The 6098-nt window shown below is 48.8% G+C and overlaps 1 protein-coding gene across 3 annotated transcripts in view; it reads left to right on the plus strand.

Moving 5' to 3' along the window:
• The first annotated feature begins 1960 nt into the window (after positions 1–1960).
• The window catches only part of zbtb7b (zinc finger and BTB domain containing 7B), a 26392-nt gene continuing 22254 nt past the window's right edge, over positions 1961–6098 (plus strand). The window contains exons 1-2 of one of the 3 annotated variants that reach the window (XM_076280087.1): positions 1961–2318; positions 4375–4472. The gene's annotated coding sequence lies outside the window, so the exon portion shown is untranslated. The remainder of the gene's footprint in view (positions 2319–4374; positions 4473–6098) is intronic. The other 2 variants (XM_076280090.1, XM_076280088.1) reach the window with 2 other exon arrangements.

Here is a 6098-nt window from a genome sequence, read left to right on the forward strand (position 1 = left end):
GCTATTTTTTCTGCCGTATTCATGAGCTGAAACGACAGCCATAGGTACACATGATGTTGCCTGAGCTGAGACGATATATACACATGATGTTACCTGAGCTGCATAATAGATCTGTAGCCTATTAGGCTACTCTAAACGACCACATTATGATTGCGAGTCTGTATACAAATGCATTGGGTTCCAGGGGCACAGGGGTCAAAGAGGGCCGGCATTACATCTTGAATTGCAATGACACTCACAGTAACAGTGAGTGGACTAGACATTTTTCAAACATGTGCTCTCTCATATTACAGGAAGCCTATCCTGATCTGCAGTTAAACCAACATGTCATGCTTTTGATCATGTGTCCCATGTCTATTTCAATGTATTGTGTTTGCTGATAACTGATTATGTGTTATCTCCTTTTCAGTACAGTGCATGTGACATTGTAACAGTAGTGTAGTAGCTAAGGAACTGGATAGCATGCAGTAGCCAGACAAATTGGGGGTTCAAGTCCTGACTGCCACGGTTGTGCCCTTGAGCAAGGTTTCTAACCCTGAGTGGCTCTGGGGAGACTTGTAATAAATGATGTACAGTATGTGCAGTAAGTTGCTTTGGATAGAAATGTCAGCCAAACTATTAGTAACAGATGTCATTTTTGTGCTTTGCTATGTCTGTCTGCTGTCAGTGGCGTTGCTTTCCATGTCTGTTGCATCACTAAGCACTTGGGAGAAACCTCAGAGCTCAGGGTGATGAAGCCGAGTGGACCCACCCAGAACTGGCCCGAACCCGGACCAGAACCAAACAGGATGTGACACAATATTCTGCTGAACTTCTCTGGGGAACTCGAAAGTCAAAGTTTAGAATGAATCACACCCTGCTGTTTGCACTCACCCATTTAGTATAGGAACTCAAGAATGGCCTTAACTGAACACAGTTAACAACAGTTATGTGACAACAATGAATAACACCTGCAGCGTCCCATTAAGAGCACTATGCTTTATTCCTTCTGCTTGTTTGTTTTGTTTCTGAATTAAGACATTTCAGTGGGCCAGGCTCCAGACTTATTTGCTTCAGCTTGAAACATATGCACTGTAACTGTAGGGTGTGTTACCAGCGTGCTGTCAAGTAAAAGTTTTCCCTTGATGGCCATCCAAGCCATTAGATTTGCATATTCAGTAAGATGTGTCTTTGTGTTTTATGGCCCTGCAAATGACTGTTGAATGACAAGTGACAGAATGGCACCAGCCTAAATGAGAGACAGAGAGAGAGAGAGAGAAGGAGGGAGGGAGAGACACAGAGCGAGTGTGTGTGTGTGTGTGTGTGTGTGTGTGTGTGCGCGTAAGTGTGTGTGTGTGTGTGTGTGTGTGCGCGCGTAAGTGTGTGTGTGTGTGTGTGCGCGCGTAAGTGTGTGTGTGTGTGTGTGCGCGCGTAAGTGTGTGTGTGTGTGTGTGTGTGTGTGTGTGCGCGTAAGTGTGTGTGTGTGTGTGTGTGTGCGCGTAAGTGTGTGTGTGTGTGTGTGTGTGCGCGTAAGTGTTTAAAACCAGAAACGGGGAAGGATAGAGAAACAGAAATGGAGAAGTATGCGAGGGGAGTAACTGATCACCAGGCCATTACAGTAAGCAGCTGCTTACGCACTTGCACACACACCCCCGACACAAACACACACACGTCACTCACATACACACATACACACCAAAACTGTCTAAAGGAATCACAATTGACTCAACTTACAAGAGCTCCTCCACCTGTGATAAGTGCTCCCCCCCCCCCACACCCTTCACTCTCTCCACACACACACACACACTTGCTCTCTCTCTCCCTCTCACACACTCACATCCTCCTCGGGGCGACAGACATCGGCGCTGGCCTATCGCACCGTGACCGACCCCCCCCCCCCAGTGCCCTCCCCACCCTACCAGTTCTCTGTAGCCCGCCAGAGCCAATCCGCAGCGTGGTGTAAGTAGGGCAAGCCGCTTCCTGGTTCTCGGTATAAGGAGGAGCTGGGAGTCGGGAGTGGGCCAGCGGCTTCTGTGCGGGGGGGGCAGTGCAACCAATCCGACCGGCGGTCTGCAAGCAGATGAGAGGAGAGCCGAGGGGGGATCAGAAACGCCGGCTACGGAGTACAGACAGCGGGGAGCGGCGCTTAAAAGATACCCGCTCGGAGATATAAGCCACGCTGCTAAGAGTGCCGGTGAAGCGAGTAAGGGGAGAAGGTATTCCCCGGGGAGATACAGGAGGGGGGCAAACGGGGGTGGTACAGCCAGAGTCTGAATCCAGGAAGTAAGAACCAGTCAGGTGGGACAAGCCAAGACAACGCAGGTGACACACCGGCGCAGGTAAACTATCTCTTAGTAATTCGTCCGGTAGCATAAATGTATTTACATGTTTTGATGCTCTCTGTCGTAAGACTTCATAGCGAAATGACCAATTCCACAGCACCCTCCTTCCCTTCACTTCTGTCCGGGGTCACGGGAGGACTAACCACGTCACGGGTATTCGGTAACTCCCGTGTGACGTGTCTGCTATCATTTCTACCCATCGTTTTCGACTGCCTTTCTGCCTCTTAGGATTTAAAATATTAGCTCCCAACATTAAGATCTTTGTTGTGACATTCATGTCGTGTGTTTGCGCTGAGCGCACTGATGTCGAGTGCGTTACCTGCGCGCTCAGTGGACAGGTGAGCAGGCTCGCGCAGACCTCGGTATAGCCTGTCTGCTAATTATAGCGCGCAGCACCGGACGACATCCAAAACCAAAACTGCTGTCACGCACTTCAACGACCTCTAAGGCCGCCGGGCAATCAAATTCAAACGATGAGCTTTCTCTCTTCGGTGCAAAACATGTTTCCATTTTTGTTATTGTGGATCATTCGCATGATGGTGCATTGTTTATGTGTAGGTAAGGCCTAAATAATTTGGGTTGTAAATATTGCAATGCATTTCTATTAAAGTTCACAACATGTAGTTTTATAAAACCTAAAATACACGCCAGTGAATTGGCATTTTGGAAATTCAGTGGGCTTCATACGCTTGTTTCCCACAGTGTTGCTGACTCGCCCAGAACGGTTGTGACGGACCGGTTGAACCCGTCGGGCAGGCTGGGGTTGGCCGTTGGCCTCTCCATCTGACTCCCGTGTCGCGTCACAAGCTGTAGTTACACGAGAAGCGACTGTAATACGGCCCCTTTATTTCCTCTGATCGGTGGCGTCAAAGACAGACCTGTCGCCCGTCCTCCTCTAATACCTGCCTCTGACGTTTAAATGGACGGTTCTTAAGTACTCAGTTTTCCAGGTGTGTGCGTGTGTGTGTGTGTGTGGCTGAGGGGTAGGATATATCGCATCTCCTCTCTTTCAAGGAATGGCGTGATGCTGCTCAGTTGAGGTCTTGTAGGATAGTTTTTTTTTATTATACTTTATACCAGTTAATGTAAGTGATCTCCTCACCCCCCCTCTCTCTCTCTCCCTCCCTCCCTCTCCTTCATTCTGTCTCTCTGTCTCTGTCACCACCAGTCTCTCCTCCCAACCCCCTCTCTCTCCCCCTCTCCCCATCTCTACCTGTCTATCTGTCTGCCTGTCTCTCCTCTCCTCCCAACCCCCTCTCTCTCCCCATCTCTACCTGTCTATCTGTCTGCCTGTCTCTCCTCTCCTCCCAACCCCCTCTCTCTCCCCCTCTCTACCTGTCTATCTGTCTGCCTGTCTGCCTGTCTCTCCTCTCCTCCCAACCCCCTCTCTCTCCCCCTCTCTACCAAGCTGTGGCATGGTAAAACTACCTGTGTAATTTACTTAATGGGGCAGGCTGGAGTTCCCTGCCTCCACTGAACTCTCTCTCTCTTTCTCTCTCTCTCTCTCTCTCTCTCTCTCTCTCTCTCGACTTACCTCTAGCCACCTGTTGGCTCTGTTGGTGCTGTTCATGCGCCTACCTGCCCTCCACACATAGGCTGCCAGTCAGCCACATACCGGTTCAGTAACAGTGCAAAGGGCACGCGAGGACAGGCCAGCGGGGCCTTGCGAGGATGCCCAAGGGACGTCCCTCCATTGTAGTACTGCTGTCCTGCAATGCGGCGCGGAGGTGGCCCGGGCTGTCTTTCCTGTTCTGGTGGCCAGTCCTATCAGGTCGACTTGACTTCCTCACGGCGCTGTCTCCAATCGGAGATATTCGCGCCATTCCAAATGACGTGCCCTTTAAACTCGCCTGATTCCAAAGCATGCGTGCCGGACTACATTAGTATCACTGGCCTGCTTTGCTTTGTCCATCTTCCCCATTCATCTCTGCACAGGTGTCAGTTATGCTCATTGAATGATGTGTGAGACTGTGAAAACAAGAGCAAACAGACACAGTTGACAAATGTTGTTTTTTTAATTTTTTTTGTTGAACCTGTTTTTCGTCCCGTTTAGGGAGAGAGGATAGAGGGATAAGACGAGAGAAAGGAAGAGAGAAGAGACGAGAGAAAGGAGAGGAGACTATCAGTTCATTGGGGGTTTATGGACAGTAGGTAAGGGCTGCTATGACCCTCATCTAACCAAAACTGGTTTCACTGCAATGGGGTCGTGTGTGTGCGTCTGTGTATCTCTATGTTAAGGCGTTTATGACCTTGATTTGATTCTGTTCGTGTCATGTCGCAAACACTTTTTGAGTGTGTGTGTTCCTCTTTTCTTGGAACGACCCTCAAAACACATTCTACAAACACACACACATTTATACATAGTAACACACCTGCACAGACACACACTCTAACCAACGTGTCACACTCACTATATTAACTAAATAAATGCTTAGGCGCAAACACACACTCACCCACCCACCAACACTCACACGCACACACACATGACAGACACCACAGTTCCTGTAAGCATGTTTTTCAGGGCAGCATGTGCCATGAAACCCCCTATACACACACACACACACGCACACACACAGACACACACACACACACACACACAAAAGGCTTTCACTTTCACACTGCCAGGGAGGGGGACAGCCTGAGATCAGGGAGAGAAGTAAGCAGGAGTCGTGTGTGTGTGTGTGTGTGTGTGTGTGTGTGTGTGTGTGTGTGTGTGTGTGTGTGTGTGAGAGAGAGAGAGAGTGAGAGTGTGTGTGAGAGAGAAAGGAAAGTGGGAAGGTGAGAGTGAGAGATTGTGGGCGTTCTGTCTGTGTTTTACATGGACTGGTGTGTGTGTGCGTGTGTGTGTGCGTGTGTGTGTGTGTGTGTGTGTGTAAGCAGTAATCATTGATCTCATTCCGGCTGCTGGATGAACCCACTGCCACATTGATCCTCACTGTCCCCATCCACACACACATCCAGAGAGAGAGAAGTGTAACACCAGGCTCCACTCACCCAAGTGTGTTGGGTGCAGTTTGTCCCACAACGGCCGTCATCGGTAGAGGAAGTTACACATTTGGCATTTCCTTTTTTTTGTGTCAGGTTTCGGTCATATTGACAATGTATTTCGACCACCAGCGATAACCCTTACAAATTGGACAGATATACATGCATACACACACACACACCACATACACCAAAAAAATATGTACACACACAAATACACAGACCTACACACAAGTAAACACACACACACACACACGCACACCCCCCCCCCCCCACTCACACACACACACACACACACACACAAGTACACACACCCACACACTCAAACACAAACATACACACATGCGAAAGACAGCTTTGTAGTTTGTTTTCCTGTGTCAGGGGCACACACTGTAATGACTAGAACATTAAGTGATATCCTCAAGCAGATAGAAGTCCCCCCCTCTCTCTCTGTCTCTCTCCCTCTCTCTCTCTCCCTCTCACTCATTCTTCTGACTACCTTGCTCTCTTTCTAATTTACTACATTTGTTCTTTTCATTTTCTATCCTCATCCTTGTGTGTCATTCATTGTTTTTCCCATGTACTCCCTCTCCCTCTCTCTCTTTCTCTTACGAGGGCTCATAGCTCCGCCTATTTTGTCTTTCACACTTTATCTCTCTAATCTGTCTTTTTTTCAGCGAGTCTGCAGTAAGAAACTGGAGGAACAGGAAGCTGATGCCGATCAGTTAGTTTTGCAACATCACCTTCAGAGACAGGCACACACATGCACACACACACACACACACACAAACA

Source organism: Alosa pseudoharengus, unplaced genomic scaffold (genome assembly GCF_046254945.1).
Source record: "Alosa pseudoharengus isolate Yale_2024_CS ecotype anadromous, Long Island Sound unplaced genomic scaffold, YU_APseudo_1.1 YU_APseudo_1.1_scf_12, whole genome shotgun sequence".
NCBI lineage: Eukaryota > Metazoa > Chordata > Actinopteri > Clupeiformes > Clupeidae > Alosa > Alosa pseudoharengus.